Below are 25375 nucleotides of genomic sequence, written 5' to 3' on the forward strand. Positions count from 1 at the left end.
TTAGAGGATTATTTGGGTTGCACTCTCACTCCCTCATTGGCTCATCACCTGGAGCAAATAGCGTCCTGAGGAGATAATGGGAGAGATGGAGACATTGTTGTCTTATTCTAGTCTGCAAGGTGAGACGAGAACACAAAGTAAGGCGAGAACACAAGGCGTAGCTGCCTATGCTCCATCTACAGGAAGTCTGCTGCTGCTGGATAGCTGCTTCATGCACAACTCTTGTTCACAAATGAAGCATAACAATATATGGTTTAAGCAAAGCAGATAAGACATGTTCTCAAACAAAAATAATGAATAACTGCACTGACATAATAAGTGATTCATAGACATCCAGAAGTAGATTAGCAGTGATATATTTCGTGATCTATGTCTGCAAGCACTTAATCTAGAAGGACTTGATAGTAACTTTTGAGAGTTACACTAGCATGCAAATTGTTGCTCAGTAGTAGTAAATACAGGACAAAGACTTCCTAATAGCATCGTTTAATCAAAAGAAATCCCTGCAACTTATCCACTACCTACTTGCTATTAGGCTGGCAACTAACAGAAATGTTTTCTTCTTATCAGTTGTTTATATTTCAACCAGCTGCTTTTTAAACTCCAGAAATTAATTTTCCATTTGTGCAAAGATATGTAAATCCAGCTATATGATCAAGAATGGGAACAGAGCACATGCGTATACATACTGAAAGTGGAGAAAATAAGTGAGTTTTATAATTCCATTTACATTTTGTTTTCATAGAAAGTGGGTATTTAATTTAAGGTATACTGAAGGGAAGAGAAGTTACTGTTCTACATCTTTTAATGTAAGGAAATGATAAGTCCAATAAATTTTTAAGACAATCATTAAGACATTTAAAGATATTGCAAAAAAACCCAAAAGAAATTTGAAAAAGTTTTAGGCACATATCCAAAAAGGCTAACTAAGGAATAGAGTCACTCTAGACTTATTTTTTACAGAAAGTGATTTAAATTTAAAATCTGAATTGTTCTCTGGAGATACCTAACTCTCTTTTGTGAACATAGGGAAGTGTAAATGAGCTAGACTCTTAAATTAAGTACATCAACTGGTGCTCAATTAAGGCAAGATGAACATTGACTAAGCTGCCTGGTTTATTTCTTCTTGCTTTCTTTTCACTGAACAGTCTGTCTGAGTTTCACAAAGGAAATTTTCTCTTTGATTCACTGAGGAATGTCATGATCTTGATTCGCTGTGTACTCTGCAGCTCAAACAGTTCTCGTATTACATTAGCTGTTCATTGTTGTACAAGGGTTTGAGCAAAAAGGCAGGTGAAAGTGAAACCATAAAGGACTTCCGGCTGATGACTCTTCACTTCTTAAAGACTGATCCAAAATTGCAACATTACGTATTGTTCTCTATTGCATGTTATTTTATAGATTTCAGCTGACTTTGCAAAGTTTTTTTTTCTGTTACTAGTGATCTTGCTAAATATGGTCTCGTGAAAAGTGTCTTTCAAAATATGTCTTGTCAGAACTAAATAGACATAGAAAAGTTTTGATTCAATAATAACTTCTGAAATAGTCTACACCTCCAAAACTCTTTGATGAAGAGGAACAGCCAGCATTTAATTTTATAATTGAAACTGCTTATCATTTGCTTAGAGTAAACACATTCAGAATTTACTATATAAATCCTTCTGCTTATAACAAGAATTCACTGAGGCCATAGGATTTTCATTTTGTATAACATCCAGACTGGTAAGCAGCAATGTAAATAAATATATGGATAGATAGATAGGTAAATAAATAAACAAATTCAGGCAGAATATCCTATTTCTTAGGCAATAGTTTGTCTGGGATATATTTCACAGACTGAGTACCTTTTTATAATAAACATCTGTGATGGATTGACCTTGGCCAGCTGCCACACACACACCCAGCTGCTCTCTCACTCCCCCTCCTCAACAGGAAAAAGGTGAGAAAAGACAATGAAAATATTTATGGGTCAGGATAGACAGGGAGTTCACTTAGCAATTACCATCATGGGCAAACCAGACTCAACTCAGGGAAAATTAATATAATTTATTGCCAGTTAAAATAGAGTAGGATGGTGAGAAAGACAGACACACCCCCCCCCTTACCCCCAAAGCATCTTCTCCCCTACCTCATCCCTTCTTTTCCCAGGCTGAACTTCATACTGTCATTCCTGGCTCCTCTACCTCCCTCACCTGAGGGGGGATGGGGAATGGGGGTTGTGGTCAGTCCATAACAGCTCCTCTCTGCTGCTCCTTCCTCCTCACACTTTTCCCCTGCTCCAGCATGGGTCCTCTCCTTCTTGGGTTTATCCTTCAGGATAAACCTGCTCCAGCATGGGCTTTCCACAGGCTGCAGTTACCTCAGCGCATATCCACCTGCTCCAGTGTGGGATTCTTGATTGGTTGTAGTGGGGATATCTTCTCCAGCATGGTCTCTCTATGGGCAACAGGGAAATACCTGCTCTGTAGTCTGCTGCAGGGGCTGCAGGGGAGTCTCTGCTCCAGCACATGCAGCTCTGCCTCCTCCTCCTTCTACTCTGACCTTGGTCTGCAGAACTTTCTCATCATCTACAGTATCTTTTGGATAACCTGTTAACTAAACATCAGTTTCATTTTTATGAATAACTTGCTAGGAACCCTCTGCCCTCCCTTCCCATCCAACAACCAAAAAACCACACTGAATGGATTTTCTGTGAATGTCAGGGTATCCTCAGTCTTGCCATGTTATCTGTGTAATCATGCTGTATCTTTACTAACTGCGATACCAGGTGGGGTCTTGAGAATCAACTTTACCTAAATGTAAGAACCCTAAAGTCCAAAAAAGGTACCTAAATATCACCCTGCAATTGGGATCCTTGTGTATATACTCTTTTCTTGTTTTTTCTCCTTTTTTAAAGATGTTCCTAAATGCTTCCTATTAATGAAAAAGATTTGCTTGGAGTTTGAAGTACCTAACTTGATTTATCACTTCTCCTAAAAATATTCTGCATGAACAGTGAACCCAGTTTTCAACTTTTTGGGTATCTGTAAAGAGCTGTGAATTGTAAAGCATCACTGCTCTTTAACAGGAGTCAGGCTGAGAGTGGTTGTAATCTATAGGAACTCATGCTTCAAACTACATTAATACCAGTCCAAGAACTAGGTGTCTAGCTTGCCTAGGAACATATAATCAGTAAGGGTTCAATACAACCTAGATACATGTCACAGATGTTCTCTCCCATCAGAAAAACCAGCAGGAATGGTGATGTCATCACTATCTCATCCTAGGGCAAGGAAACCTCCCTCCCCAAACTGTCTTTGTTACCTTAATGCTAAGTTAAGACTCCTTCAACGTGTCCTGTGGATTTTAACATTGGAGGTAATATTTGTACTTTATTTGCTTGCTACATCCAAGTTTGATATTGAATTATCAGAAGCCAGTTTGCTCAGACCACCAGTGTCCTATGAGGTGTGCACTACACTTTTAGAAGAGCAGGAGATTAAATGAGGGTACCTCACTGGTTTTGGTACGTTTGTGCTCACTCTTCTTAAATACCACAATACACCCCAGATTTCACTAATCATCTAGACTGCAATTGCAGCCATAAACCTAATTTTCTGCCATGGTCAGGGCTTACCCTGATAAGGCACTGAGACATTGGCACTAGTCCAGGGCAAGCAGCAGAGTAGACATCAGCAACATGGCTATGCAGTGAAAACACCATAGTTGCTGTGAAGTCAAGGTGTATCGGGACAGTGTGCGTGTGTTTGTGTGTGTCTGTATGGACTTTTATATAGATAGACAACTTTTGAATAAAATCCTCTGCATTTAAAAAATCTTTCTAAACTGGTGTCAGAACTCTCAGGTATTATAATCACATTGATTTTAAATTATTAATAAAATCTAATTCACCATAATAGAAAAGTGCAGAATTGTTTTTCTGTGAATTTTCAGCTTGTTTTAATGTCAGCAGTGAAACTCAACTTATTCAAATTTGTCTTCAAAACTGATGTAAACTTTGGGACAGCTTCATAGCTCATTATACTTTGTGCTAATTTATGGAAAGTAAAATGCAAACTAGGTTTCATACCTTTCTGTTTTCATATTCTTAACAAGGATCGCAATTATTATTGTGGGCAGACTGAATAGATTTCATATGTGTATCCCTATTAAGTGTTTCTTCAAAAATAGGATTAATCTCAAGTATGGCTTTGTTATTTAGTTAGTTTTATTCAAAATGGATTCCCTGGGGCATTTTAATGAGAACAAAATGTGCAGGGAGGCACATCAGCCACAAGCTGATGCACAACTATTTTAAAATTAGATGCAATTACTGTTAGGCACTTTTACTTGGCTTAGTTTTTTTCTATCATCTAAAGGGAAGTCAGAAAATACACTATTTATTTATAAATTCATATCTACAGAAAATCTTCATCAGATGACCTTAAATAACTACTAGTTAAATAACCGGAAAAAAAAAAAATCTTGAGAAAAACATCTCTTCAAAGCAATAAAAAGTAAAACTAATTTAAATGTTTCTGATCAATATAAATCTTGCTTCCATTGTGTTTCTATTTTCATCAGGCAAATGAGGTTTAACTGAACTATATTCCCAATTGGCCAAGGCCAGTTTCTAGCAACTGCACTGTTGTCCCTAACCAGTGCTAAATGGCTCAGGCTAGGAGATCAATACGAAGAAGTTTCATATTGTTGGCATCCATAAGTGATTTAACAATAGGAAAATGGACAGTGAAGTAGATTGAAAACTGTCAGACCTGCTAGGCTCAGACAGTTGTGATCAGCAGCATCAAGTCCAGCTGGACCCCAGTCACTATTGATGTGTCCCAAGGACCAATACTGTGTCCAGCACTGTTTAACATCTTCATTAATGACCTGGTCGACAGGACAAAGTGCACCCTCAGAAAGTTTGCAGGCACTACAAAACTCAGTGTAGATACGCCAGATGGGTATGTTTCCATTTAGAGGGACCTGGACAGGCTGGAGAAATGGGCCAACAGGAATCTCATGAAGTTCAACAACAGAAAATGCCAAGTCCTGTTCTTGGAGAAGAATAATACATATGCACATATATTACTCACTCAAAGCTAGTCACAGAATTTCTTATATATAAACCCAGCTGGTTTATTTAAATCATGAACCAATCTGTTGAAATCATCTAATGAAACTACACAGCTGAAGAATGTGAGAAAGTGAGACTGCAATCTTAGAATCACAGAATCATAGGATGGTTTGGGTTGAAAGGGACCTTTAAAGATCATCTAGTCCAACCACCCTGCAGTAACATCTTCCACTAGATCAGGTTACTCAAAGCCCCATCCAACCTGACCTTAAACATTTCCAATGATGGGGCATCTACAAGTTCTCTGGGCAACCTGTTCCAGTGCCTCACCATCCTCATTGTAAAAAATTTCTTCCTTATGTCCAATCTAAACCTATCCTCTTTCAGTTTAAAACCACTGCCCCTTGTCCTGTCACTACAAACCCTGATAAAAAGTCTTTCTCCATCTTTCTTTTAAGCTCCCTTTAAGTATTGAAAGGCCACAACGAGGTCTCCCCAGAGCATCCTCTTCTCCAGGCTGAAAAAATGAAATATACTGTACATACTATATATATATTTTTTTTTTTTGTAGTAATCACAGCAGCTCTTTAGGAAGAAATAATCTGCTTGAATTGAGTAAGCAAACATGAATTGTAATAAAAAGTAATTAAACAATTTTAAAAGCACTTTGGGAAAAGCACTAAGCAAAGCATAAATAAAAGATTTAGCTGAATGCTCTTTTCAGTCTGATTTTTATAATACATTGAAAATAACCTTCTTAACAGAATGTGATATACATAGCTTAACAAAATTTCTGTACTTTTAATTAACACATAGGCAAACTTGATATCTATTTCAGTATTCTTTTTCAATAATAGTTCAAAAAGAGCTGGATCTGGCCTGAGGACAATATGAATGAAATAATAGAAATATATTAGGCATTTTAGCATCTGTGGGCACTGGAAAGAAACAGTTATGAGAATATGATCATGAAGATGACAAAGGCAGTAGAAGCTTGCTCTACAATATCAGAATAAAATTGGATGCACTGCTACATATATAGGCAAATAACATACACATGGGTTTATAGCCAAGTGCTACTAATAATTTATTTGAGTGAAGCTATATTCAGTTATGTCAATTGAACCCCACAATTTCTGTTTACAGACTACAAACAGTCTTTGGGTGTGGTAATTTTGAATTTTAATCACACTGTCTCCTTAAAATATATCCCTTATTTCCAGTTTCAGTTTACCTGTTTTCATGTCAGACCATCAGAACTTTCTTCACCACATGTTAAAAAACCTTGTAGTTTTATGTTAGTGTATGTTCTCAAGGGTACTTGGTAGATAAGGTAAAATCATTGCAATTAAATGTGGGGGTTTTTTCAGTTTCTGCAATAGAAAACAGAAAGGAAAAAGAAAACTTGAAAGAGAGAAAGAAAAAGTTAATTTACTTTAAGGAGCTACGTTGAGTGAAAAGTTTCATAATGTAAATCAAGATTTAAAAATCTGAATTATTGTAAAGATTGTAGATTGGATTTGGTTGTGTTTTGTTCTGCTGTTACTATCACCTTGATTGATTTCAGAAGAGCTTAATTCAAGACATACCTACCAATATACTTGTGATTTTGAAAGTCACCCTTTCTAAAGACAGGACAAATTTCAAACAATTCAGTAGAGAATAATGGACCATTACTTCCTCATAAACTTGCTAATTACAAAAGAACTGAGATCTATAGCTACCATACATGATGTACTGTCAAAACGATGGGTTTGACTTTGATATCACCTCATAGAAGACAGAAACTTTGTGTCCATATATTTAAATTATTAACCAGGTGCTATATTTCTTTTAGTAAAAACTTAGCAGTTTCTAGCCTTGGGGAAGAGAATGAGCTATCCAGAGCTTAGTTTTTATATTTTACTTTAATCAGCACAAATGCACAGCATGAACATCTGAAGCAACGTGAGCTCATTATCTCTTATTATTCATATCAAGCATTTTTTGCATCTGTATTTCTCAGTCTGCTACTATATTTACTTGTAATCTAAAATCTCTATATGTGAAATCTATAAACATATGGAAAGTATCAATTTCAATGTTTGGTTTGAATATGAATACGCCTTTGATCCCTTCCTATACTGTCGTCCCCAGGAAAGCCCTGTGCTGCTTAGTTTGAAACAGTAAGCTCCTTATACATGTTTCAAAATAGGTGTAGCTGAAGAACCAGCATCAACTGCTTGTTTAAAGCCACATGCTTTCATATAATTACTATAAACTCCTATTTCAGTTCTATGAAATCCAGTTATTTTCACAATTGTATCAGGAATGCACAATGCAATTATTTAAAAAAAAAATACGTCAGTATATGTGCTAAGGAAAATGGATATAAGGAAATGAGAATATAGAATATATCACTGCAGAGGCTTTATGACTCATGTTTGTTATTACGCACTGCAGTATCTTGTATGTTCTGGAACCAGAAAGCTGGTTTGCGCTCTCCTCTCACTATGGAAGGGATGAGTGGTATCACCTATTGCCCTGGTAAGTCTGTCCCCAAGAGAGACCCGGGCACCCTCCTGGCTCTACTCTTTGGCAGTCAGTTTTGCCAGTAGCGGACTTCATTCTGACCTGCGGAAACATTGTACTAGGAAATAGGAGAGTCATACTTCCCAATGAACCTTAAATTTTCTATCTCTTTTCAAGTATCATGAACTCCTGAGTGGCAATATGTCAGGGATGATCTTAGCCAATCTCTATGCTTCAGATCTAGTCTTTTTTAAGTCTTTTTTTATGATATGGAATGAAAGAAAACATCTGAAGAGAAAAGACATCTCCACACATCCTCATCCTGCCGGAAGAAATACACAAATTGTGTACACAGTCTATAAACAGAAAGCTTTGGAAGCTAAGGAAAATATCTCCTTTCACATGATCATTGAATAGAAATGTATGTTTAGCTACTGTCCCCTATCCCTCACTGCAGCATGCACATTAACAACCAGCCTCTGGTCTTGTTTACAAATGGGTAATACAGATATTAGCAATTCAGATACAATTACTGTAAAAGAAAAATTAACCTGTGATATTTTATTTACTAATCATCACAACTTCAAGTTCTAAAAATCATTTTAATTGAAATGTCATTGAATTGAATGCCAAAATTTTGTGGGTTGATTACAATAACCTTTTACATTTCCAAACAGGTATATTTTGCTGTTAAACACACTAGAGGACTGTGATAATTATCTCAATACTACAACACTTAATAATTACATGATGCTGCATGATATTATCTTCAGTGTGTGTCTTGACATTGAAGATATAAGATATATAATCAATTTGATTTATTTTACAATCCCTTTCTCAATAATAAATATTTTCAACTGCTTTATCACACTTGAACATTTATACTGTATGATACTTATCATTTGCACATAATGTGAGATACAGGTATACTTATTTATATACAGATATAAAATGAAGTGAAATTTAAAATACTTTTGGATTATGTATTTAATTGAATTTCATTAACATGATTCAATAATCAAATGGATATTTTAAGTTTTCTTTAATTTGTTTCTTGATCCATAAGTTTCAGATTCTGAAGCTTCTTGGTTATAAGCTGTTGATTTCGGGCATTCCACAACATTAAACCTTCCACATTTTATCTCTAGTTATTCAGAGATAGTGCAGCTCTACAAGAAAATGAGTATCAGGCTGAAATAACTTGGAGTGTCAGTTTAAACAGCGAGGTGAAACTCAAATATCAATTACAGAAGTTCAGCATCATAAACTGTATAAAAGAGATGTAATTAACTGAAATAGTTTTAGTTCAGTATTCTGTTTCAGTTTATCCATAGAATGGAAAACCTGATTTCTGCTTAATTCTAGTTAGGATATACTACATTATCAGAAATCCCCCCCCCCCCCCCAGATATCCTCACAAAGTAGAAAATACAAGAATTATTAAAAGCCTATCACATTTCTTTCCCAAAAATGTGTGAAATGCATCTGCATGATGTGCCAGTTCTTCAGAAGAAAGAATAGGAAGCAGTCCTGTGGTTTATCTCTGCTATACTTGATTTCAGTCAGAAGTTGAAGGAAACAGACACTGGGAGAAGCCAGCAACCCATAGAGGAACCAAATGAACTGGAAAGATTTAGTTCTTCACCATTATGCATATACAAAACGTAACCAGAAAAAATTACTACTCGGTCATACACACAAACAGAGCATAAAATCCATCCGAACAGATGATTATTTTCTTGGTATATGGGTGCTGTGTAGCAGAGGAATTGAACAGGTGATTCTGAAAGATTTACTTTGCTTCTGGATTCTAAAGCCTTAAAATGTCTAGCTTCTAATTTCAAAAGACTGCCTGACATCCGGTTGCTAATTTTGCTGAGGATATTGCAGTTTTTTCCCACCTCTGAAATGTAGCTATACGATGACTTACTCCAGACCTAAGTTCTTGTTCCACTATGGTCCTTCTGAAACCATAGATCAAGATGCCCAGTAAACAAGGTCATCAAGACAGCATCTACCTCTAAGCCACTGTCCCGGAACAGAAAACACATTTTCTATCACCATCACAAAGGTGAGGGTCTGGGTCGTACGGTAAGGCTATGGATACAGGATTTTTGGAGCGTGGAAACAATAATATAGATGGAGCCCATATTGTCTAATATAGCCATGTAATGTTGCACTGTCAATGGTTGCGTCTGCAGTTTGTTGACAAGCCTGTGTTATCAGAATAGACTGCATCAGAGTTTTTGGTACTGGTCAAAAGCAAAGACTTTATCATTCTAAACATTCACACTAACCACAGATGGATAAGGAGCTTTGCTTTCCACTTGTATTCCACAATTTATTTTCTACATATGCAAAATGCAAGCAGAAATGCAAAAACACATTATGATAATGTCTACTAATTTACATATATGGTATGTATGGCAGAATTTTTGGATTGCTAATGCAGACTGTTAAAAAAACATGGTTAGATATATCATCATCTGCAGGAATACAGATGACATTTTATATGTACTTGATCTCTGAAGGGAAGAAGATGGATCAAAGAACTTCTGAGAAATGCCAAGCAACCAAAGTGAATTCTCCATCCTTCAGATATATGGTTTCTTAGAACCTTGATAAATGACTGTGAAATATGCAGGAATGGGAAACAAATGTTTGTGAATTGCAGAGGTGGACAGGTTCAATCAGGAAAGCTCAGAAACACAAAACATGAACAGTGTGTAGAATAAAGAACTTGATATGCTTTTCCTTAATTAAAAACTAGACTTATCTTTTGTGGATACTATAATTTGTGAAAACATGTTCCTTTTATGTATTTGTAAATTCTAAAAAAAATCTAGTTTGTAAAAAATTCACAGAAAAGTAATAAACAATAAAATAACAAATAATTACATAGTAAATAAATAAAAACTCATTATTCAATGGGCGTCCAACATAATGATCAGCCAGTATTCATAACTAGAGGAAAATGAAACCTGTAATCTTCAAACAGAATAAATAATAGGGTAAAATAAGCATCTCTACATAACTTTTTATTTTCCCCCTCTTTATTATCACCAATGATCCTATCATTTCTTGCACAGATTCTCTTGAACTTTTCTCAAGGAACAGAAATAGGGAGTGGGTAAGGGAAGGAGCTTGCTCAAGACAGTTAAAGGAGTTTTGTTATGGGTTAGTCCTGCTAGACAGCTCAGCCCCACAGAGCTGCTCGCTCACTCCCCCACAGGGGGATGGGGAAGAGAATCAGAAGAGCAAAAGTGTCAAAATCTGTGGCTTGAGATATAGACCGTTTAATAGGTAAAGCAAAAGGTGTGTGAGTAAGCAAAGCAAAACAAGGAATTCATTCACTACTTCCCATTGGCAGGCAGGTGTTCAGCCATCTCCAGGAAAGCAGAGCTTCATCACGTGTAACGGTTACTTGGGAAGACAAACTCCAAACATCCTCCCTTCCTCCTTCTTCCCCCAGCTTTTTTTGCTGAGCACAACATCACATGGTCTGGCATATCCCTTTGGTCAGTTGGGGTGTGTTGTCCCGGCTGTGTCCCCTTCCAAATTCTTGTGCACCCCCAGCCTACTTTCTGTGTGAGAAGCAGAAAAGGCCTTGATGCTGTGTAAACACTGCTCAGCAACAGTTAAAACAGCCCTGTGTTATCAACACTGTTTTCAGCACAAATCCAAAACAGTGCCATGCACAACCTACTACTAAGAAAATTAACTCTTTCCCAGCCAGACCCAGTACAAGTCAAGGATATTTTCAGAGAAAGAGGTCATTTAGAATATGATTTAGTGATGAACTATATGAAGTTATGGGGTTAGAATAAATGATCAGACTTTTTTTTCAGTGTCTGCAACTATATAAAAATAGTGTGTTGTGGTTTAACCCCAGTCAGCAACTAAGCACCACGCAGCTGATCACTCACTCCTCCCCCCCTCCAGTGGGATCAGGAGGACAATCAAAACCAAGTAAAACTCATGGGTTGAGATAAGAACAGTTTAATAATTGAAATAAAATATAAAATATAAAAATATTGATAATAATAATAATAATAATAATAATGAAAAGGAAGATAATAAAAAAAGAGTGAAATATAACCCAAGACAGACAAGTGATGCACAATGCAATTGCTCACCACCCACTGACCAATGCTCAGTCAGTCCCCAAGCAGCGATCCTCCCCAGGCCAACTCCCCCCAGTTTATACACTGGGCACGATGTCCCACGGTATACCCCTTTGGCCAGTTTGGATCAGCTGCCCTGGCTGTGTCCCCTCCCAACTTCTTGTGCCCCTCCAGCTTTCTCATTGGCTGGGCATGAGAAGCTGAAAAATCCTTGACTTTTAGTCTAAACACTACTTAGCAACAACTGTAAACATCAGTGTGTTATCGACATTATTCTCATACTAAACCCAAAACATAACACTATACCAGCTACTAGGAAGAACATTAACTCTACCCAGGCCCAAGCCAGGACAAGTGTTACCGGGAAAACCAGAAATATTCAACTTTCATTTTTTTATTTTTGCTTTTCATTTCAGAAAGCAAGGTTGACTTCATTAGGAGGTCTTTAAACTAGCAATGACTGGGGAGGAAGATGGTAACCAGCAGTGCTGTGAGGGAGTGATGGATAAGTTTGCTGAGCAAAGGGCATGGGGTGACGTGAAGGGAAGGGATCACAAAGTCAACAAAATGAGGCTTGAGTGGGGTTGCCTCCAGCACCTGTATTTGGGCAAGGAGGTGCCTACAAGGCACCGTTGTGGACAAATGCCCCAAAGTCTCATTGGGAACATGTTGTTGTGGCCCTCTTTAAGTGCCTGTATACTAATGTACACAGTATAGGGAATAAACATGATGAGTCAGAGATCAGAGTGCAGTTGCAGGGCTTTGATCTTGTTGGGATCATGGAGATGTGGTGGGATGGTTCCCATGACTGGAATGTTGCAATGGAGAGATACAGTGTCTTTAGGAAGGGAGACAGAAGGGGAGGACAAGGAAGGGGAGTTGCCCTATATGTGAGAGAGCAGCTGGAGTATATGGAGCTCTGCCTGGGGATGGAAGAGGAGCTGACAGAGAGTTTATGGGTTAGGATTAAAGAAAGGACAGGCAAAAGTGACATTATAGTGGCTGTCTGCTATAGACCACCTGACCATGAAAAGCAAGTGGATGAGGCCCTCTACAGACAGATAGGAACAGTCTCACATTTGCAGACCCTGGTCCTCACTGGTAGACTTCAACCACCCCGATATCTGTTGGAGGAACAACACAGCAGGGCATAAACAATCCAGGAAGTTCCTGGAATACACTGATGATAACTTCAACCTCTGGGTAATAGAGTAGACAATGGGGAGAGGTGCTCTGCTGGACCTCATGCTTACCAACAAGTAGGGGTTCGTTGGAGATATGAAGGTCAGAAGTAGCCTTGGCTGCAGTGCCTATGAGATGGTGGAGTTCAGGATGCTGAGGTCAGGGAAGGGGGTGAAAAGTAAGCCCACAACCCTGAACTTCAGGAGAGCAGACTTTGGCCTCTTCAAAGATCTGCTTGGAAGAGTCCCGTGGGATAAGGTCCTGAAGGGAAGAGGGGCCCAAGGAAGCTAGTTAATGTTAAAGGGTCACCTCCTCTAGGCTCAAGAGGAGTCCAACCCAATGAATAAGAAGTCAGGCAAAAATGCCAGGAGGCCTGTGTAGATGAACAAAGAGCTCCTGGCCAAACTCAAACACAAAAAGGAAGCATACAGAAGGTTCAAGTCAGGACAGGTAACTTGGGAGGAATACAGAAACATTGCACAAGCATCCAGGGATGAAGCTGGGAAAGCTAAAGGCCAACTGGAATTGAATCTGGCCAGGGATGCCAAAGATAACAAGAAGGGCTTCTGTAAGTGCATAGGCAACAAAAGAAAGACAGGGAAAATGTGTGCCCATTGCTCAATGAGACAGGGGACCTGGTTACACAGGACATGGAGAAGGTGGAAGTACTGAATGCTGCCTTTGCCTCAGTCTTTACTGGCAAGACTGGCCTTCAGGAATCCCAGGTCACAGAGACCAGAGGAAAGGTTGGAGCGAGGAATAATGTACCCTTGGTGAAAGAGAATCAGGTCAGGGAATAATTAAGCAATGGGCCTTGATAGGATGCACCCACGAGTGCTAAGATGTCCTTGCGAAACTACCCTTCACAATTTTTGATTTATCATGGCAACTGAGAGAACTGCCCGAAGACTGGAAGAAAATAAATGCCACTCCTACCTTCAAGAAGGACAAGAAGGAGACCCAGGGAACTGCAGCCTCACATTGGTCCCTGGGAAGGTGATGGAGCAGCTAACCCTTGAAACCATTTCCAGGTACATAAAAGATGAGAAAATCATCAGGCGTAGTCTGTATGGCTTCACCAAAGTGCAGTCATGCTTGACGAACTTGATAAATGTCTATGATGAAATGACCAGCCTGGTAGATGAAGGGAGAGCAGTGGATATTGTCTACTTGGACTTCAGTAAGGCCTTTGACACAGTCTCCCATAAATTCCTGTGCTGGTTTTGGCTGGGGTAGAGTTCATTTTCTTCATAATAACTCGTATGGGGATATGTTCTGGATTTGTGCTGAAAACAGTGTTGATAATGCAGAGATGTTTTCGTTACTGCTGAGCAGTGTTTACACAGCATCAAGGCCTTTTCTGCTTCTCACACAGAAAGTAGGCTGGGGGTGCACAAGAATTTGGAAGGGGACACAGCCGGGACAACACACCCCAACTGACCAAAGGGATATGCCAGACCATATGACATCATACTCAGCAATAAAAGCTCGGGAGAAGAGGAAGGAAGCAGGGGATGTTCAGAGTGATGGTGCTTGTCTTCCAAGTAACCATTACATGTGATGGAGCCCTGCTTTCCTGAAGATGGCTGAACACCTGCCTGCTGACGGGAAGTAGGGCATGAATTCCTTGTTTTGCTTTGCTTGCATGCATGTCTTTTGCTTTACCTATTAAACTGTCTTTATCTCAGCCCATGAGTTTTCTCACTTTTACCCTTCCGATTCTCTCCCCCATCCCACTGTGGGGGGAGTGAGCAAGCGGCTGTGTGGGGCTTAGTTGCTGGCTGGGGTAAAACCATAACAGTCCTTCATAGAGAAGCTGTTGATGTACAGGCTGGGTGAGCAGATGGTGAGGTGGACTGAAAACTGGCTGAACAGCTGGGCCAGAGGATGGTAATCAGCAGCACAAACTCTAGTTGGGGGCCAGTGACTAGTGGTGTACCCTAGGGGTCATTTACAGATCCAGTCCGGTTTCACAGCTACATTAATGATCTGGATGATGGGGCAGAGTGTACCCTTGCAAGTTTGCAGATTACACCAAACTGGCAGTAATGAATGATATGCCAGAGGGCTGTGCTGCCATCCAGAAGGACCTTGACAGGCTGGAGAAATGGGCTGACAGGAACCTCACGAAGTTCAACAAAGGAATATGCAAAGTGCTGCACCTGGAGAAGAGCAACCCTATGCACTGATATACGCTTGGGCCCACCCAGCTGGAAAACAGCTTGGCAGAAAAGGACCAGGGGGTCCTGGTGGACTCCAAGTTGAACACAAGCCAGCAAAGTGCTGTTGCAGCAAAGAAGGCTAATAGTATCCTCAGCTGCATTAGGCAACGCTTTGCCACCAGGGTGAGGTGGGTGATCCTTCTCCTTTATCCAACACTGATGAGGTCATACGCGGAATGCTGCACCCAGTTCTGGGCTCCTCAGTACAATAGAGACATGGACATACCAGTGAGAGTTCAACAAAAAGAATGATTAAGGGACTGGAGCACCGTACATATGAGGACAGGCTGACAGAGCTGGGACTGTTCAGCCTAGAGAAGAGAAGGGTCAGAGGGGATTTTATTAAGGTATATAAATACCTGAAGGGAGAATGAAAAGAAGATGCAGCCAGCCTCTTTTCAGTGCTGCCCAGTGACAGGACCAGAGGCAATGGGCACAAACAAAAGCACAGGAGGCTCCTTCTGAACATCAGGAAACACTGTTTTACTGTGAGGGTGACTGAGCACTGGAACAGGTTGCCCAGGAAGACTGGGGAGTCTCCATCCTCGGAGATCTTCAGAAAACATCTAGACGCAGTCCTGGGCAACCAGCTCTAGGTGGCCCTGCTTGAGCAGGTGGATTGGACCAAATGACTTCCAGAGGTCCCTTCCAATCTCAACTATTCTGTGATTCTGTGAAATGACTATTTGCTCAAAAAGTCTGAAGAGAACCTACAAGGATTCTAATATTTGTCCAAAATTTTCAAGACATCCAAGTTACAAGTAAGACTTATCTGGTTTAAGGGTACATGTATTATTCTAGCAGAGGAATTCTAAAATATTTACAAGATATTTACCATTCTGCATTAGAAAACAAATGAGCCACCACCTCCCAGTTAAATTTTTAGCTTTCTCTACTAATTTTTATGCTATGAACACAACTTCAGGCCAAAAAAATCTTCCTTTTGTATTTTATGTGTATGTACATGAAGAAAAATCTACAAATCTGAAAGATGAAATTTGGTAATGTCGTGGTCCTTACAAAAGAGGCAGAATAACAATGAACAAAATTTAACATGACAAATGTCACTGAAGGTTTACTAACTTTGTCAGAATACTGACAGACAACTTGAAGTGACAAATTTAACAGGACTATATTTAATTTTATTTAAAACTTTAAAAATACATATAGATTACAAATACAAGTTAAATAAATTTTTAAATAGTTCCCCTTTCCCATCTGTTTGAAATATTTTTATTTTATTTTCTACAATATTACTAACATCTGTAGATAAATTTATATATGTATATAAAGCTGTAGAATTAACTCACATCATAGTAAAGGATTCTGGCTACCCTGGCACTGAATTTAATTATGAAAATTCTCTGTTGTAAAAGTGTTGTTTAAATTTTACTAAATTCTATCCCTCGGAACCAACTTATTTTTAAAAGTATTAAGGAAACTACACCAGAATAGGAAGTAAATCAGATAAACGTACAAGTGATATTCATAAGGGAAGATAAAATTCTCTAAGGTTCCAATAAAGGCACTGAAGTGTAGCACCTTTTCACAGTTATGTTGGAAAAATGACATATGAATCATTTATGTTATAAATGCATCTTGAAGAAAAGCTCTGCTACCTCTATTCCAAAAATCAATGGGGTCATGTTGGGTTTTTACAGTCCTACATGTGCAGTCATGAATAAAACATTCATTTTTTATGCTAATAATATCTGTAAAAATGTTCATCCAATAACATATACCTTGCTTGTAGATCCTACACAAAACTCAAGAGTAACATTCAGCTTCTCGTTTTTTAATTTTGCAAATATTTCTTTAAAATGATTTATTTATGGTAGGAGGTTTCTAAGTACTGGAAAGATAATCACATTAAGTTTTATTATTCAAAACAAGCTATGCCAAAATATTTTTAAATTATACTACATAAATATGATATATTACACACAACACAGATTATATTATAGTCACACTCATTGCAAAGTTTTCTTTCTGCTGAAGTGAGCCATTGATCTGTTTGATTGGCTTGTACAGTTCTAAACATTCCCTCTATTTTTTTAGATGTACAGATAACTCAACTTCAAGGCATGGGTTAGTTCCTTCCTTCCTTTCATAACTAGCTGTGTTTCTTAGCGGAATAGAAAGGGATTTTCTTTTAGAGAAGAACTGAGAAACAAATTTTCATAAAAGATTCAGTAAAAATAACAAAACTTCAAAATATTGTCACCTATGGTCTCATTTTTTTTCCTGCCTGGTCATGCATGGAAGCCATTTAGAAGTATTCTGCTTAGACTCCAGTTTTCTCTCCAGAGAGGTACAACTCCTCTGTAGGAAGTATCATATTTGAACACAGTCCTGGGTTACAGTTCATCTTCAGACTGAGAGATGCACTTTCAGGTCTCTTTACTGTAGGTGTCCACATACAAGATCAAGGTCTAAGAATCTGTAATAATAAAGTAAGTTCTGGGACTCAATTCATTTGCTACATTTAAGTGTCTAGTACCATTTGAGATGACCTAGGTACCTAAGACAGCCATGTGAGCCTGGCAAACAAGAACCTACAGGAGATGCTTGATCTTGTAGACGGACGACTGGAGGCCAGGCAGGATATGCTAAGGCATCAAGATGACATTATATGCCTTTTTCTTAGATTACAAAATTGAGCATTAATCACCACAGTCAGGGACCCCAAGGGGTTATACACATGACTAAAGATCAGTTGTCCGCATTAGGCTTCTAGAGGGTTTCGGGGCACTGTACAGAGCTGACAGGTATGACATATGAGCTTTAGGGGAGACCTATGTCCTGATGCAGTGACAGTGGCAGGCCAGGCTGGAATACCCAGGAGGGTCCCAAGGAGCCCTAGTCTGAGCCTGGTGGCAGCTGTAGCCCTGTGTCTCTTTGCTGACTGTAGCTGGCTAGTCAGGCTTTCCCTTAAGTTCTTGTCTCTGTAGTCAAGAGATTATTAGAGTCACAGTTCTGTTCTTTTTGTTTGTTTGGGGTTTTTTTTGGTTTATTTATAAAACTTCTACTCCTCTCCTTTGCAGTGAAACTATGTTTCAAGTGAAGTTTGGTCACTCAAAGAGTTGTTGCAAAGAGAATTGAAGTGTACTTTTTCAAATCTTGAATCTTTAACAAATGAGTGAAGCTTTTCTTAAAGAGTACTGGACAATTACTAACTCACTTGAAATTACTTCCACTTCTTGCTGAGCTAACTCTGACTGTTGTCAGCAGACTGTCTGACAGATTTTTGAGTTCTATGTGAAACATTTCCAAAGATTTACAAACTATTTTAAAAGCTTGATATAATTTGATCCTAAAATTGTATGCAATTATCCATGTTACCTTATGAAGGTAGTTGATACCAAATGCTTCTGACAGCTGCACAAGGGTATGAGTGTTCCCTGGCCCGGTTCCTTCAATAATCCAGATGCCTTTCACTGGGGTCTGATCTACAGTATTGAAAGAAGTGGCTGAAAGCTTTTGATGTTACTGAGGGACCTTGAGAGGAAAATGCAGCCTGTTTTGATTTGACTTTCTGACAAACTTATGTATCAACCTCCCAATTCCTTCTCTGCTGTCTGCACTACAAATTCTCTGCTTCATCTCACTTCTGGTGACAAGGTTGCTTACATTGCCCAATTTTTTCATGACTTTGGGTTAATCTTGACAATTTTGCACACACAAAACCTAATCCAGCTTCACCTCTACAGTCAGACGTAGCTGCTTTCTAGAGAATTGTGTTTTCTTTGAAAACTAGTATAGTTTTTCCTCTGACATTCTCTCCACAATTAGCCCTATTGATTGCCATTTCCATGCTCCTCTATAAATCACATTAATCTTTGATTCTTTCTCAATAATTGAACTATGTCCACGGTAGCTCTTAGTTATTGAAGTAATATCCCTTGCACACATTAAAATCCACTGAAAATACACATCTTGTTCTTCACCAAATTTTGCTCAGACTCATTACAAGGTATTTTATAGCTTGATCACTGGAAATGGGTGGAGAGAGACAGTTAAATAATCCCTTCATGTATGTATTCAACCGGAATGGGCTAATTGGTGTGTCTATACGCTAGTGCTAGATAGAGCCCAATACAAGGGGATCTATTCTGAACATCACAGGGTGACACTCAGTCTTTGCCCCAGAAGGGTTAAAATACATGTGTTCCAAATACAAAGTTCAGCTTTGACAGCCTTTGATCTAATTCAATTAAAATTCAAGTTAGGCTATGTCCTTTTTTTTTTTTTTTTTTCCCTACAGATATATGGGAGAAGTAAGTCTCCCAGTTGCCTTCTTTGGGCAATTTTTGTTTATCTTTCTCTTTTGAATGTGTTTTTTTTATACAGAGTTTGATTTGTGCAGCTGTGTAACTTCAGTATCACAATTGGTTTTATGCCTTATAGGAACTTTATATTCTGCAGAGCGGTAACACTTTTACATTGAATGATGAGAGATGAAAAATGTTATGTGCAATTATGTACTAAAAGAGATATTTTAACAGCTGCTCAGCATGTTAATATTGGAGTTGAGTTTGCTAGCTGTTCAACAAATTTCTCTGTTTCGATGTCTGACACACAGGTTCACTTTTGAGGATGCATAGCCAAGCAGAAGTATAGGACTAGAAAAAAAAATATTTCTTACCCAAACCCATTAAGAGCATCTACACACTGACATATTTTTTGCCTGGTTTCCTAAGGAAATAGGACATCCTGGTATACTATGTTTAACTGTGTGTCTGTCAGTCACTCATCTGATACCTTCAAGTCCACGGACAAATTGTAACTAATACTGAAGCCTTGAAAGATACAAAATTCCACCAAGATTCAAAAAAAACTGTCTTGAAAGTGGACAGTGGTCCTTTAAGCTCCCTCAGTGCTGAGTCAGAAAAGCTGACATATAGTCATGACAGTTATCTTTCTTTTAGAGTGTCTATTAGCTGATCAACACAGTACTGGTAATCAGTCAGCACATTTAGATACAGCTGCAGCACTGCTCCATACAATCTAGTAATTAGGGGACAAGGAAGGGAAATGAAGATTTTGGTGAGTAATGTGGTATTGGAAAGAAACTGGAAATATTATCCAATTTTGCTTTCTGTGTTTCTGTAAAGTTATGCACCAGAGAGGTTTCTACGGAAATAACATACAACTCCACAGAAGACAGGACTTGTAGTTTGCCTCTTGGAAGAATTTATTGCTCTTTTTGAAACATTGTTGCAAAACTTCGCTCCACTGTGTGAAGAAACTTTCCATTTGCAAATTTATTTGTGGCCAGTTTACAGCCATCTGGACTTAGATCAACATTTTGTTTTCATCTAAGCAGTTCTTTAAAGCTGATTACTCAAAACAGTCTTTTGATTCTTACCTACATAACTTGCTGTTTCAGGTGTTCATGTAATTCAGTTAATTTCTTCCAACGACACTTCTTAAGTACCTAGAAGGTATCTGTGTAACTTGTAAGTAGGTAAGACGTAAAACTGTGCTGCTATTAAGAAACTTCCCACAAAAGCTGGCTGACACCAGTTGTCATGTAGAGTTCATCCCTTTACACCTTTAATCACTTAAAGAAACCTTTCAAATTCCTTGACTCTGAGAGACTATTGAGCATTATATTTTAGCAGAGTTGAAAGAAGTGGAAGAATGGAGGGCTTTAAAACCCCACCAAAAATGGAAAGACAGAGGAGATGCAAATTTAAAAAAATATTTCTTCTCTGCCTACAAATTAGTTTTCAAGAAAAAAAACCCACCACCTCCCCCCCAAAAACCCCAAACCAAAACAGTAACATGGAATCAGTTTCCTGTAATACTTATTTCTTAAACGTTTGATGCTCCTAAGAAGTTTTGGTTAGGTGGTGTCAGGTACAGGCGATAAATTATGAAGTTATTACCCTCCCAAAAAGCAAAAATAAGGATACCTCCAGACTACTTAGGCAACAAAAACATCTGAGAGAGACCAGTGATCTTTGTAGTGTCTACAAACAAATACTGTCTTTATATTAAACACAAGGAGTGGGACCGAAGCACCCCTGCTCACTGCACACTATGTGCCCAGCATGCCTTAGCTGGGAAGGACACTGTTGCCAGGATGAAGTCCTGTAGGGTGGCACATGGCCTATGATCAGGAGTTCCTCACAGTCTGGAAAGAGCTGGAGGATGTAGACTAGGACAGGTCATGGCCTTTTAGCCATTGAAAACTGTCACTATGACTATCAGTGAAGGGTGACTGAAAGGAGTCTGTTTGGCTTCTATATCAGGTATGGGAGCTTTTAGTCCCACTGCATTGCTTGGCCATGGTTTTCCCTCTTTCAGCCTTATGACCGGGCCCTGTCACCTTTCTTTTGCTGTATTCTCTGCTTCTGGTGGCTACCTGGAAACACACCTTCTCCTTCCTCTCTTTCCCTCTCTCTTCACAGGACATTTCCCTTGGGAACATACTAAGACAGTTTGAGAAGGGTGGGAGTAGCCATGTCAAATACGATTAGAGAGGTGTCTTCCATACACACACAGAATATAATGCGGCAACCAGTCAGATTCAAGGTGTTCAAATAAGTTACTAAACAAGTAACCTGAGAAGCTCTAGGATATCCAAGGACAAAACAGGGTAATCTAAGATAAGATAGCTTTACAGCAGCCCCATGCCTTTCTGAACAGTCAGCTGAAGATAAGGTAGGATAATACAGTAAAACTTATACAGCCTTAGATGCCCATCTGTGGGCAGCCAGACATATCCAATAATTCTTCATTGAAGCTGAGATTCAGGGCTTAGTTACCATAAGACTCCATGTTTATTTCATACACTTCTTAAGAAACAAGCTAAAACCAGAAGGAAATAGTTGTATGTGATATAAGCAACTATAAAAAGGAAAAAGTCAGTCAATACATTGATTGAAAAAGTCAGGAGTGAAGTAAAGGAATCCATGCAAGTTTAATTTGGTCCCCTGGTGTGTAGTCATTATAGTTCATTCTTTAATTGTATGATATTGTATCATTTTTCGATAACTGTAACTCACTGCATGATACAGAGGATTTCTTCTAATAATAAATAGTTTGCTATCTTATTTTCTCATTATTACTGTGTAGTGAAAAGCCTGCTTTAGTGAATCTGGTTCAAACAATGCATGTGAAGACAAAATTAGTGCTTTTCCTGGTGTATTTTATTGGTTGAATACTTTACTCTGCTGCAAGTTTCTTTACATTCATTTTTCTTGTCATCCACGGCTCATTCACAGCTGGAACCATTGGATCTCCTCCACAGACCTCTAACATTTGAGCTGAGAGAGACAGGACTAATAAGGGGTAGTTCTCTTGCACTAGCAGGAAAAAGGGCACACATAGATTTGCTCTGACAACAGAGGATTTGCAAGAATCACAGATCTTTTATTCCATTCCCCAAAACAGAAAGAATATAAACTACATTAGCACAGATAGTTCTTTCTGTTTCCTCAAATTTTAAGTAATTCTGCTCTGTCCTTTCTAACTTTTTTATTGTGGTTTTTTTTCTACTCCAATCTTCTCGCATGTAAATATGTTTTTGAACTAGTCCCAATAGTCTGTTATAAATACATTTTGATGGTGTATATAACTCTCTGAAAGCCTTTATTGACTTCAGACAGTCATTTGAGACATTTATGGCAGGATTCAGTTGCTAATACAATGACACATGGATCCTTTGTGATGTTTTAGATGCTGTACACTATCACACCTGATTTCCAGCTACCACTTCAGAAAAGCATATGTCTCCAAAGCAGTGCTGTGTAGGAGGACAGGAGCGTGCCAGAGTGATGTATCTGCCTGCCTTGTGCGGATGGATGCCTTGGATACCGTACATGCATATACCTAGGCGTTGGCAGCTAAGTTCTGCATCCACTTCAGAAAAGATTGTTTAAATAGACTGCGAAAAAGTTCAGTGCAATAGATGTCTGAGGTAAGTGGACTGGCTCTCACAGTGAAAGAAAAGGCACTGGAATATAGAAATTTGATCAAGGTTAGTATTATACTTGCTATTTTTTGCAGTCATCTCCAGATTGTCAGTGACAGCATGAAAAGTTAAGAGAATAGCTGTTCTGTTCCAAATGAGCAGAAGGCCACTTTACAATTTTATTCCAAACAATGATTACTCAGGGCTAGATAATACTCATCTATCTTACTTTGTTCAGATGTGAAGGGGCAGATATCTGGCCCATAATTAGAAACATTTAATTATGCAAAGTCACATGGGAAAAGTCAAACAACTTTATTAGAGAACTGAACACTAGAAGAGAAAATTGCATAATGACATATTAAATAATGAGAGGTGTAATTGGCTGTATGGCTGCTTTTGTTCCTTATAAGATGGAGTGGGCAGATTTTAGATTATTTTATTTTATATTTGGTAGTACCAAAGCTATTGATGGAGAGAGTCTATAAAGGCCTAGGATAGCTAAAGAAGATTTTTGAAGTGTTCTTTAATTTTTATTTCAGCTGTTCACAGAATTTTAAGCATTTTTACATAAACCCAACTTTTTTTTCTTAAGACACACACGCATATATACACACACGTGCACATATGCTTTACCTACCTGCTTTCTATACCATGCAGCTGGTGAGTGCTAACCTTTTTTTTTTATTTATGTTCTATTTACAGCTTAGCAAACAATAGAAATTTTTTTCTGAACATAAAGTTCCTCTTCAATGTACTCAGAAGAATGAAGGTAAGGTTGAGAGTTTTGGGTAAATATATGGTGCAAGCTGAAGGGCTTTTTCTATTAATGGCCTAGGTGACTAACATACAATATACTGCATTACATAGGGAAACAGGACTTGGAACAGATATCAGAATTCAGAAATCAGCCTTGCTGGACAGGTGCTGTGATCACTAGAGCCAAGAAACTGTAGTTTTCTTTCTTCTGAGATAACTTCCACAACAGGAGGGGAATGCCCTCCCATAAAAAGCACCCTGCAGTCAGATGTTAGTACCTGCTTTAGCACAGCAGGAGCTGTGGTTGAGTCTTGCAGTCAGAAAAAAATCAAAACTTTAGCCTAAGTTCTAGCCAATTCTTTGGGAAGGAAAAAAACAAAAATTCAACATCGTTGCCTGCCTTCAGGTAAAGGGTCTCTTGCATAAATCACAAATGGCTAGCAATTCTTCACGTAAACTCATGGCGTAGCTAGGGACAGGATTTAGGACTTCGGTCAGGGCTCAGTATTTCTTATTTCAATATGACCAGTGCACTGTTTGACTTGGACACTGCTCAAAGGTGTTACCTTTTTGCACTTGCTAATAGTAAGACTCTGTACGCCTGACTGTGGACACCAGGTTCCATGCTGCATTATCCAAACTTCAGTTACACCTATCTGTATCCCATAAAGGAAAAGGTTTCCCATAAGTTAGGTATACCAAATTCTCACTTTAAAGCAAGTTGTCCCTGAAGGGGAGTCCACAACCACATGTGGTTTCTGAGTCTTTTCTGCAGTGCTTGCAGGATTTGTTTGTTAGATCAAAGATTCAAAAAACTGAGTTGCTGGGAAAGAAACCACCCTACAGTCATCAGAAAACACTAAACACAAAGATGCATAAAAGAATATACTCAAGGCTGTAAGCAATAGTTTCCATCCACCTGGGATGCAGAGAGAAAATCTTCTCTTAAGGATAATCTACAGATAGTCACATCTTGAAGGTGTGATCAAGGACCACTAAACTATTGTAAATAAATGCTAGGAGCATACTCAGAGATGATTTCTGCCTGATTTGGATGTCCTAGAAACTAAAACACTGGTAAAAACTACAGGTATGCTTTCAAAGGCTGCCTTCCTTAGATGTATTCAAATTCACATTAACCTGCCTCCCGGTATTTTGTCATCTACTCAAGGTCACCCACTGTGCAGGTGTCCTGGTTTCAGCTGGGATAGAGTTAACTGTCTTCCTAGTAGCTGGTACAGTGCTATGTTTTGAGTTCAGTATGTGAAGAATGTTGATAACACTGATGTTTTCAGTTGTTGCTAAGTAATGTTTAGTCTAAAGTCAAGGATTTTTCAGCTTCTCATGCCCAGCCAGCGAGAAAGCTGGAGGGGCACAAGAAGTTGGCACAGGACACAGCCAGGGCAGCTGGCCCAAAGTGGCCAACGGGGTATTCCAGACCGTGTGATGTCACATCCGGTATAGGAACTGGGGGGAGTGGGGGCAGGGGCTTGCTGCTCAGGGACTGGCGGGGTGTCGGTCGGCGGGTGGTGAGCAATTGCACTGCGCATCATTTGTACATTCCAATCCTTTCATTATTGCTGTTGTCATTTTATTA

Source organism: Harpia harpyja, chromosome 4 (genome assembly GCF_026419915.1).
Source record: "Harpia harpyja isolate bHarHar1 chromosome 4, bHarHar1 primary haplotype, whole genome shotgun sequence".
Lineage (NCBI taxonomy): Eukaryota > Metazoa > Chordata > Aves > Accipitriformes > Accipitridae > Harpia > Harpia harpyja.